The sequence below is a fragment of the Plectropomus leopardus genome, chromosome 11, assembly GCF_026936395.1.
Source record: "Plectropomus leopardus strain MGB_pleo_1.0 chromosome 11, ASM2693639v1, whole genome shotgun sequence".
NCBI lineage: Eukaryota > Metazoa > Chordata > Actinopteri > Perciformes > Serranidae > Plectropomus > Plectropomus leopardus.
In genome coordinates this window covers 33,789,351-33,801,485 of record NC_142186.1, presented here as the reverse complement: position 1 = coordinate 33,801,485, position 12,135 = coordinate 33,789,351, and the positions used below count along the sequence as shown (strand labels likewise).

The 12,135-nt window shown below is 37.9% G+C and overlaps 1 long non-coding RNA gene across 1 annotated transcript in view; it reads right to left on the bottom strand.

The window, feature by feature from the left end:
• The window catches only part of LOC148188328 (uncharacterized), a 64,352-nt gene that overhangs the window by 9,278 nt on the left and 42,939 nt on the right, over nucleotides 1-12,135 (bottom strand). The window lies entirely within an intron of this gene.

Below are 12,135 nucleotides of genomic sequence, written 5' to 3'. Positions count from 1 at the left end.
CCAAATTTACCTGTAAGACAAATGTAGACTGACTTTTTAAAATTTATTGTAAAATCTGAGAAATTAACTTTACTTAAATCATCAATAATCAATAAAATCTTGTCCCTGCACAACTACAGTTAATCTCCCTATTTTTCTCTTTATGAAATTAACCAGATGCAAATAAAACTTGAAAGAAAGAGAGAAAGAAAGAAAGAAAGAAAGAAAGAAAGAAAGAAAGAAAAAGAAAAAGAAAAAGAAAGAAAGATTTAAAATGAGTTCACTGCTAATAAACAAACATGGATGTTACTGAAGTTAGAAATGTTTAACCCTTTGCAAATTGGATCAATATCAGTTTTTGTGCTGCATTCAGATGCCTTTCACAATATGTAATCCCTTAAAACCTGAGCAAATTACTTTGATTTCTTTCTTGGAGAAAGCAACTAAAGAAATGCCCCCAAAATTGCAAGAAATTAGTAGAAGATGAAAAAAAAATTACATAAAAATCTTTTTTTTAAAAAAGAGGATAGGATTATCGAAAAATGATCAAAAAATGAGAAAAAAACCCAAACTTCTATTTATAATTTTAATAATTTTATACTTAAAATTATCTTACAGAAAAAAATAACATTATATAGTGTTCATTATATATATAACATATATATAATGAACACTTTTTTAATTGCATTTTCCCCCACTTCATTGTTTTCTTTTATTTCTTGCCTTTTAGGTCATTGTGGTTATGTATAGTTTTTTACCTGCTCTGCGTGCCTCACAAATTGTCCCTCGGGGATGAATAAAGTGTTTCACCTTTTTTTCTCTACTTTCAGGTGGCTTCTTGTAACTTTTTCTTTTTTGTTTGCTTTTTTCTGATTTTTTAGGCCATGTCTTGCTCAGTAGCTTGTTGCCTTCTCCCCATGTTTTTGCAAGAAAACCAACAAATTTGCTTCTGTTTGAAATGGTTAATTGCTGTTAAATGACAAAACAGCAGCATGGAGAGCATATATTATCTCTCTCTCTCTCTCTCACACACACACACACAGACACACACACACACAGACACACACACAGCAGTCATCATACCTCCACACAGTCACCCCCCAGCTCCACTGCGCATGTCGGCTTGAAGCAATTAATCAGAGTATCATCTCATCACCACAAACAAAAGAGACACAGACAGAAGCAAAGGAGCTGGAGGAGGAGGAGAAGGAGGAGGAGGAGAATAGAGCTCCTCTTTACCTTAATCTGATGGCTCTAAAACATCGTCACCTGCTCAATGTCACCTGAGAGTCGAGCAGCAGCTCAGACACACAACAACCAGCTCCTTACATCTGACAGACATTTCTGTGCATTAAAAAGGCAGCAATAAATATACTAAAAACAACACAATATCAAAACAGTAAAAACAAACAACATCAAATCCCTGAGATAAGAAACAAACATCTCAGACACACAACTGAGCAGCCGAGCCAACAAACACACACGATTTCACTGACATCTCACCATGAAATCACCTCAGAAAACTGAGAAGCATCAGAAGGAGCGCTCAAAGCCACAACATGAGCCTCGAAAAACAGGCAAAACTATGATGGTGACACAAGAAGTCTGCCTTTAGATTACAAGTCAATAAACGTAATAAATATTTCATTTTTAGACCACCAGACATTGTTAACAACTTCCGAGTTTCCAAACTGAGGAAGAGTCCAGATTTCCTTCAATAACAGGATGTTAGAATCTTTTTAGCTCTAAAATTCAAAAGTCAAAGCTAAAAACATCCATTTTTAAGCTGCACCCACTAATGACTGCAAGCATATTCTAAAACTGTTTTTTATATAACTTTAAATAATCATTTTATCTTTGCACCTCTTGTCTGCACTTTTCCTATTTTAATGATTATTTTTACTTTCATTTTTTTTTAATAATTGAGTAATTGATTTTACCTTCTACATCTTGTCTCTTTACTCTTTTATTGTTAATTGTTTTATAATTTTTTTTATGTTTTATAGCTCTGTAAAGCACTTTGAATTGCCATTAAATGTCCTAAAACTCAACAGAAAGATCCTCACATGAATCCTTCAACAAACAAAGAACCTCAGTGTGAATTATCCACATTTCCAAAAATCTGACAAGATGAGTTTACATAACTCTTCGAAATCTGGATCAACATCAGTTCTCTTCTCTGCTGCTTTTAGACGCCTCTCACGATTCTCACTATTTAACCCTTTGAAACCTGAGCACAGCGGCTTGAGTTCTATTAAAAACTCAGGGGGAAAAGGCAATGACCAGCTTGACAAGAACTGTTCTGCAAATTGCAAAAAAATAGAAAAAGATGATGAAGAAAATAACCTGAAAATGAACTTTTTTTAAAAAAGAGGGAGACATATTAGACAATTATTTAAAAAACAACAACAACAACCAAAAACATGTTACGGGAAGAAAAGCCTTTAAAAAAAAAAAAAATTCTTCTAACTTTCTGTCTGTGGAGTTTCTCATTGCCTTCTAAGAAATCAAACCAATTTGCTCAGGTTTCAAAGGGTTAAAAAAAAACCTATTGCATTGAAAAAAGTAAGTAAATGCAGGCTTGACTATTGATTTTAATGTATTTTATAAGTGATCGTTAAGTTTACTTATAATTTAGTTATATTTACTTAATTTTCTGTAGTTGTTGCAACTTAAAAATGACAAGTTTAACTAAATAAATCTTTCTCTTTTAGCAGCTTCAGTAAACCAAGTTTACTGAGCTGTATATCTGTTTTCTATTGGCTGCAAACTATAGTCAGTCATACTTGTATTTTCTGAAATATGTTTAAAAAGAACAGAGCTGATCTCCGAACCTCATCATCGTGAGTCAGACTTACTTGATTTACTGGAGTTACTAAAAGAAAGTCTCATTTTTAAGTTCCAACAACTTCACAAAATTAAGTAAATGTGACTACACTTTAAATGAACTTAACAATTAGATGAAAAGATAAGTAAACATAAGTTCAGATTAAAAAGTATATTTACTTTCCCCTTTCAATTTTAACTCAGGTTGTCAGATTTTACAGCATTGTTATTAAACAGAGAGGATCAAACTCAACCAGCCCTGTTATCATGATTCAATGATTTACTGACCTTTAATAAAGCCAGTAATCACAGCTGATGAACTTTTATAAAGGATCAGTTAAAAAGTGGGACAAAACTGGTCAGTTAATAAAACTATCAGCACCGTGAAGCAGCTGTGATGTGCTCAGATGCAAAACGAGAAGCAAAACCTTTGAAACATTTATCACATTTTAAAGACACATAGACTCTTGTATTTTCAGCAAACTGTGCTGTGATGCAGGTTTGAGGCTGAAACGGGTGGCTGTGCTTATGTAACATCAGTGACTATCTGGAAATGAAAATGTGGGTAAAATCATTACAAATATTTCTTGAAATCCTAAATCATTTTTGATTTTATAAACGTTTGTTTCTGTAAATGAAAATTGAGGAAATTCAATAAACTGCAGACAGCACACATGCATGTGTTTTAGTAAATTTTGCATATGCAGAGAGGGGGGATATTATGCAGCATTTCTGCATGATAAAAATTAATGTATGTCAAACATGAATTGGTGATGATTTAAGAAGAGATGTGCATTATGAATCTCTTCAGGAAGAGGATCAGTGTGTGTTGGTGTAAAACACAAATAATGTCGAATGCAAGTCTCACATCTTGTTTGTGATTTATTCAAACCTGATGATTAAATGTCTGCAGCCTAAATAACTGAAACATTTAGAAAATAAAAGCCTGCTCGGGCCTCTAACGTGCGTGTGAAAATCCTTCTCTCCTTCACATGCAGAAAAAAAAAGAAAAGCTCCACGGTTCTCCTCCAGCGCCGACATGAATTTCTGACTCATTAGCATTTATGCAAATTAGTTTCTAATTGCAGCCGTAATGACTGTGGCGTGGGAGATTTCTCTCTCCGCCATGTTTTTTTTGTTGCTTTACAGGATGCTTTTTTCTCTTTCTTCATCTTTTTAAAACAAAAGCGGATCTTTTTTTCCCTCCTTCCTGCAGCCGCTCAGCCGGCAGGAATCCTGCTGCAGCTTTATGGCACATTTAGAAAGAGGTTTTGTCTTTTTACAGGCCGCGTTTATCTTTGGCACCGACAAAAGCCTTTTTAATGTGGCTGCTGTGAAACCGCAGTGAAGCCTGCAGCCTGCAGCCCGCTGCAGCCTGCAGCCTGCAGCCTGATGCTGCTGTTCGGGGTTTGGGGTTTTTTCAAAGACGGAAAGGATGCAGGAGGAGATCTCGGAGGTGAGTGTGGAGATGCAGCAGCTGCATGTTACAGCCTGAAGCTGCTCTGATGTGTGCGCGACATGGAAATGCAAAATGGCAGCACAGACAGGAGGCGTCAGACTAAGGGTTTTTAGGACAATCAGAGACAATTAAAGGCTAAAAAAAGAAAGAAAAAAAGACAAAACTTCCTTTTTAGAAGGAAAAACGAGCTCTTATTCTCCTGGGACAAATGAAAGTTTTGACCCCTGATAGAATATTTATGAGCCAAACCTACAAGACTTAATGTGTCACAGCTAACAGGTTTATTTTTTTAATAAAATGGAAAATATTTCATGTTTAAAAAATAAGACAAAAGAAAAAAATGTTTTCTGTCATTTCTAAATGTTTTCTTTTGTCTTTTTTATTTGCAATCACTGCTCCCTGTTTAATGAACATTTTAGGCGGACATTGGTGTGTGTGTGTGTGTGTGTGTGTGTGCGTGTTGGGGGGGGTGGTAGTCTGTCTGGTTTGGCACAAGGAGGCTGTTTGGCCCCCATGGAGCTCCAACAATATGGGCAGATTTTGAGGGACAAAAGATCCGGAGCTTTGAGTTGCAGAGCACGTCTCTGACACTGGGACACTGGTGCACTGGGGATACTGGGATGTTATACTGGGAGATGGTGAAGCAGAGATGTGACTACAGCAGTTTCTCTGCAGCTGCACAACAGGTAGCAAGGTTTTAAAAACCATCAAAAAATGTCTTGATGGATGAAATTCAAAATATGAAAGTGGAGTTAGTGAATCTGTGCGGGCCAATACATTTCAAAATAAAGGTCCCACGTGACAAATTTTGCAGCTGTGGGTGTGCAGGGTGCAACATTTCTTTGTTTCAGCCTCACTGCTCATTTGTCACAAATGAGATGTGAATAAATGCTGTTAGTTTTCTCTTCCTTCATTTAAAAAAAGCACGCTGTTAATATCTGTGGTGTTTGTTTCTCATTGCTCCAGAGCCGTTTGTTTCATGTAAAGCTCGTCATGTGGAACAGAAATTTAACATAAATGAGTCAAATAAACTGCAAAGACACATTCAGTATCAAGAATGGAAGGAAAAGTGACCGTATGAAGTGTATTTGACCCCTGCTGACACGATTTCATACAAGAATTGTGCTGCACAATCTCACAAATCCTTGCAGAAAAACATGCTGTTTTATGGTTTAATCACAAGTTAAATGCACAGAATTGAAGGCAAGCATCCAGTTGATGCTGAAATGTGGAAAAATAAACGTCTCAGTCAGAGAACAGCATGAGTTGTGAGCAGACGGAGCATCGTGAGCAGCAGGTTTGAGGTTTAAATCCTCTGCAGAGAAAACAGAACCTAACCGTTACAAGATGTGGAGGAAGTGTTGAGTCCTCCTGTTTTTATTTGCATCACAGCGTTTGTGACGTCACCAGCCTCAGAAACAGACCGCACCGGGAATGTGTACAAATTTGGATGAAAATAAACGATTTTCTCATCACGTGTGACAAAAAGTGGCTGTTTTACAGTGAAGTCTGTTTAACTTTACCAAACCTTCTTCCTATAATTCACCAAGTTAATATAAATGTTGAAATAGTTATATGCACATCACATAGGAGCCATGTTTTCAAAAAATAGTGTACAAAAGGAAACACCTGCACATTTCCTCCACACCACACAAGTCTATTTAAGATCCTTCCTGGATCTTCATCAGGTCAAATGTTTGATTCGATTTTTTGTCTGTTTTGGAGAATACTTCTGTTCTCCCTTCACCTTCATTTAATACAAATCTGAACGTAGGTGACTGATGATGGATTTCAATATGAAGTATTTTGATATTAAGATGAATTTTGGTGTAAAAAGTCTTGATATGATGTTTTTATTCATTGAGACATGTTTGATGTTTTGTAATATGACCTTGAGATCAGTGTTTTTCTCTCCTGATGTACTTCCTCTGTGTATTTTCTGTATCATTTGAATCGTTGACTTCAGATGTTTCACTACTCTGAGTGTTTCAGGCAGTTTAACACACCACAGAGCTCATATATATTGAGCCTATATTAGTGTTCATTATGTATAAATATCAGTTTGGTTTCATCTTTTCAAACATTTTGACCTGAAGAAGATCCAAACATGATCAAAACGTCTTAAATACATTTGTGTGGCGTGAAGTTGAGTTTGCAGGTGTAACCACTTCATATAAATGTCAAATGGAAGATTTTTGCAAAGACAAATATTTTCATTTTTTGCATTTTTTAACAGAGCTGCACTTCTTATATCTGACCTGGAGTTCATGTTATTGTGTCCAACACTCACGGGTTTGCAAGACGCCATCACGATATCGCTGCAGTGATCGACCGGAAATACGTTTTCTAAATGCTCAATCACCAAACGTAACAAAGTAACTCTGCCAACTCATCCAGCCAAAGGAAATCAGCACTGATGTCATTATACCGAAAGGTGCACGCAGCCAGCAGGGAACGTTTCCACAACATTGGCTAACGTTACCTACAAGTTGCAATAACATTTTAAAGAAAACATTTTAATCTAACGTTCAAAGAGCGTTTTAAGGATATTTATCATTTCAAATAATGTTCCTCTAACATTAAATACTAACTAAGACGTAATGTTTGAACTGCGACGCTCTGAGGATGTTCTGGTGATGAGAGGTGACAGATCAGAGAATGTTCTTTTATTAAACGTTCCCATAATGTTGCCTGAGAGCAAAGGGGAAACGTTTTCAAAGCTGATGTTTATAGAAAATGTTGCCCAAACTTTCAGAAGAACATTCTGGGAACTAAAAGAAAACTTGAAGCTGAAAAAATTCTCAGAACGTTTTTAGAACCAAAAAGCTCGCCGTGCATCCCTTATGTCTTCATAAGTAGGACGGTAAAACAGGAAATGAGCCTCATTCTCGGTTTGTCACACAACAGATCACGTCTGTCCTCCTGCAGAGTGAAACCTGCTGATCTCTGATTTTTGTTTAAATGATATAAATATAAAGCTGAGCCTCGATGAGAGAGCTCTGCCTCTACACGCAGGAAAAAGCGCAACTCACACAACAAACCGACAGAAAACGAGAAGAAAAGCTGTTTGGATTCAGAGAAACATTCGCTGCTTTCTGCACCGTCGCCACCAGTCTTTTTGTGTTGTTGTTTGGCTCTAGTTTTCATTGATGGAAGTGTTTTACATGCTGGTCAGCAGCTGGACCCGCTCACTGTGTGTGTGTGTGTGTGTGTGTGTGTGTGTGTGTATTGTGAACACTTCCTGCTGCTGCTTTAAAGACACAATCTGAGATCCAAATGTAAACACAACTACATTCACTAAACAGGAAGCTGCTGTCGCGCCCACATCTGACTGACAGGTTTTGTTTGTTTGTTTTTAAAGGGACTAAAACTAAATCTGAATTATTCGTCTTTTCTAAAGTTTTACTGCATCAGTAATGTCTGTAAAAATACAAAATGTTCTGGGTTTTTTTCCTTTGGAGGGGAACATTTGTTTTTCAGAATCTCCTCTTTTGTATGAATACACCTGATATGTTTGTGGTCTTTTTTAAAGTTTGATGATTATTTACAAGTACAACAGAAAATCAGACAACACAATGACAGCTCACACCTTATGCAACCCATCAAGTTTTTCCAAAAAGCCAGCAAGCAAACTAGCATGACACAAAGAAAACAGAACAACAAAAGCAAAAAACAGCAACAACACCAACAAAAAACAAACAAAAAAGATATACTAATTTCAACTAAAAAAGAAAATAAATAAATAAAAAGAGGGCTCAAGCTTACAGATCGTATCTTACTGCAAGTGAATCTGTGCGTGTGTTATATCAACATTACGTGTTTTTTAATGTGTAAATACTCCATCTGTTGTGGTCACATGGTCATTAATAAGACCTTTAAAATGTTTCATAGGTTTCCAAAATATTAACAACACCCAACAATCGTATGCAGTCAAATGCAGCAGCGCCTCATTCAATCCTGCACTGAAGGTGATCATGTGATCATGTGTGTGATGGCTGTAAATTCGGCGCTGTTGTCTTTTTAAAGCCTGCAGTTTGTGTTTTGGGTTTCATGACATTAACGTGTCTTTACAGTGCAGTCAAAAACATACAGTCAGGAGCAGGACTGTTTTCATGTCACTGTTCTCTCATTTTAGCCCTAATAAAATATAACTCACTTCACAATAAAATAATGTGATTATTTTGAAAAAAAAATACAAAGATTTTTTGGATTTGTTTGTGCATCTTAAATACAATGAGTTGATTGTGGAGGACGGGTCGGCCTGCAGGGTCTGCAGAGGCTGTGACTGAGAGATAAATGTGCTTTTGAGAGTTCAGTTGGTTAAAAGCTTTATATTAAATGTTCATTTTCTGCTGCTTTTTGATGTCTGCATGACTGATTACAGTATAAATATTCACAAACATTTGCTTAGAATACGTATGTTTTTGGAGACGGTGAGAGAAAACAGACAGAAGACTGTCACGTCATGCTTTTTCTGTCATTCATCGTCACGTCACATATCAGCTGCAGAGCTGCTGCTGCTGCGTGTGGCGCCTCAAATCTGCTGAATGAATCCGGCTGCACACTTTCTGTGAACCTCAGAGTGTTTGTGATCCAGCTGGCAGCCGAATGCTGCCTCAACAGTCTGACACTTCAGCTGGAAATCACTTGTTGATCAGACTGGATCACAGTTTACAGTTTTTATATCTCTACTGTTAGCAGTCGAGGTTTAAATGTAGCGACACTTAGACCTGAAACAAAGGAATAATTCAACTGTGCATTATTCAGCCATTTAGTCTGATTTAAAATGTAAGAAAACAGGAACACAAAATGTATTTCTACAGCACATTTCATACCCAACGGCAACACAAAGTGCTTTACAGATTAGTCAGGTTAAAGTTCATTACAGCCCAATCACAACGCGCGCCTCAAAGGGCTGCACAAATTATCACTTCAATTTTATTTTCTTTACAAAGTCATTATAGTGAAAAGTCACCATTTCTCTCACTGCTGACGCTGATGTCTTTAAATGTCCTTTTTTTTCTGACCAACACTCAAACACTCGACCAGAAGTCAAACATGTTCAGTTTAGTGTCATATATGATGCAGAAAATCACCAAATTCTCACATTTAAGACGCCAGAACCAGAAAAGCAATAACTCAGTTATCAGCTGATCATTTTTCTGTTGATTAATTAAAACCATTCATGGTCTCGTTTTTCACAGCTGCAGTCAGACACAGAGGTCTTAGCACAAACCGGGTTTTCTCATAAACTGCAGTTCTGTCATTTTTAGGTTTTTAACTGAAGTATTTCCATTTTATCTTTTTACAATTTGACAATAAACATCAGTAATTATTTTGCAGATCAGGATTTTTTATGCTAAACATTTGAAATCATATAAAATATGATGTAGATTTATCTACCCAGCAGTATCGAATTTAGCTTCATGTTTGAGCTTCAATTTACACGACAGCTACAACACTAATCATCCAATAACACAGTGAAGAGAAGAGCTATTCTGTGTGGTTTAACACTTAAAATATGAATTCTGCAAAACATTTACACCCAATGCAATATTTTATAACTGTTGCATTTCTTGTTTTACATGAGGTGAAAACTTTTTCCACCTCTGGTTACAAACACACTCACAAATGTACTAATTACAGTCTGAAGCTTCAGCCCCAAATGTTTTAGGCATAGTCTCAGATCTAAATACATATATATATATATTTCGAAACCGACAAAAGGTATAATAATAAAAGAAAAAATCCAATAATCTGTCATTCTGTTAATGCATTAAATTCTTCAAAAATAATATATCACTGATCAAAATCGCAATTTTATTTTTTATTTGCAACGCAAGTCAATATATTTTTTTTAATGATTTATAAAGTATTATGCTTCTATTAATAATGCTACTTCCTGATATTGCTGATATTTCTAACATCACCATTTATAATTAATCTGGAGAGTTAAAAAGCAGCAGTTTTTAAGAATAAATAAGGTGCCAGAGTGCATAAAAAACAAAGCACCCCGTGACACGGAGCCCCCGATTTCCTCAAATTCTAGAAATGCCCCTGATTAGAGACATTAGGAAAATGAAATGTTGGTTCTATTGTGGTTTAAGTTATGGTTGCAATCATAATTGAGTAGATGTGCAGTTATTTTTATAATTTAACTTATTAAGCACAGTTGCAGGACTTTTGTATGTCATCTATGTCAGAGAGCATAGCTGCTTTGTTAGTTGTCTTTTTTTTTTAGTTCTTCTTTGTGCTATAACTTGAATCTGTGTTTTATATTGTTAGTTTTGGAGTTGTTGATTTTGATTTTGTATTTTTGTTGCATGTTGTCTAAAGCAGGACACTCTTGAAGAAAAAAAATCAAGTCAAGTCAAATCAATTTTTCTGGATAAATAAATAAATATTACTACAGTTGGTCACTACAATAAAAAATAAAAAACATGTCAGTCCTGCAGAAGTATTTCAGTTGCATTCATGGAGAAGGATTCATCCAGAAAGAGGGGAGCTGGATTTGAATCAGGTCTGTTCAGGGTGAACTGGTTGGACTGGGAGGAGGAGGTGGAGGGGGGTGTAACCGCAGAGCCCCGCAGGAATGGCCTGATGGGTGCTAATGAACTTGGGATGTGGCACCACAATGCTGCGCGGCCCCGGGTCCACCTCGGTGCCCGGGTTCCCATGCAGCCGGAGAGAGGGATGATGGGTGGGAGAGGAGGAGGAGGAGGAGGGGAGGAGGAGGAGGTGGGCTGGATGGTGCACCCAGTCTATTGTGCCCGCTCCTTAGCCCATTAGCTACCACCAACCACTTCGCTTTCCCAAGAGGAGCTCGAGGCCTGCCCGCCTGCCTGCCCGCGCGGAGCCGGTAACCAGGCATCGGCGAGGGCGCGAGGAGGGGAGGAGGACCGAAACAGTAGCCGTATTTAGAGTCTGATCTCCAGGAAAGCGTCCAAAATGTGCAGAGAAAGAAAAGGGGAGCCCGGGACATTGGTAGGCAGAGAGAACCCCCCGACAACAAACCGGGGGCTGACAAAGTTGTCTCTTTGGCAGTCGCGCCTCCTATTGAAGCGGTAATTTATTCAAAGGAGATTTTTATCCCCGCGATCTGATTATTATGATAATCAAGTGACCCAGACCCCCTTTCTTGGCTCTTGTCTGCGGGCTCTGGGCTCGGCGGTGACAGTAAAAGCTGATTTGCACGGTCTTCACCCCCCTGGTCACATTCCTGGACTCCTCTGTATCAAAGACGCACACAATGAGAATAGTGGATGTGCGCACTTGATCCAGGCGCAGCGCGGAGGCCGCAGTCTCCGCCGGGGGCTTTGTGTCAAACGAATACTGGTAGCCAGACAAGATTACACGAAACTTTTTATAATCCCACATGGGCCAAAAACGGGGCTCAAAACGACGCACTTGACGAGTCAAAGTCCTGCAGCAGAGGCTGCGTGCGCGGAGACGCCCATCGTGTGTGTAATTAGGGAAATTAATTATGAACCCGAGCATCAGATTTGATGCTACATGAGGGTGGATGCAAATATTTCATAATCCTGCTTGTTTTAATTTCAAATCCAAAATCAAATCCCGGAATCAAACTTAAAAGGTTCAGATTTGGATCCAGGAGAGAAGTTGATGCTCATTCACGAGCTTTCTTTTTTCTTTTTTTCTTTTTTTTTTGAGGGTGGAGACAAAAACAGACCTGCATCGTGTCATAAAGGGGAGGGTCTTGGTGGCGGTATATGTTTTTAGAGCAGGCATGTTTTAAGTTCATATTGCATCTGACGCGAGGAATGGCGAGCGCGAGGCACAGCGCGGGCAGGAGGAGGGGGGAGGGGGGGCGAGATCCACCTCCGCGGGAAATAATGGGGATGATAATAAAA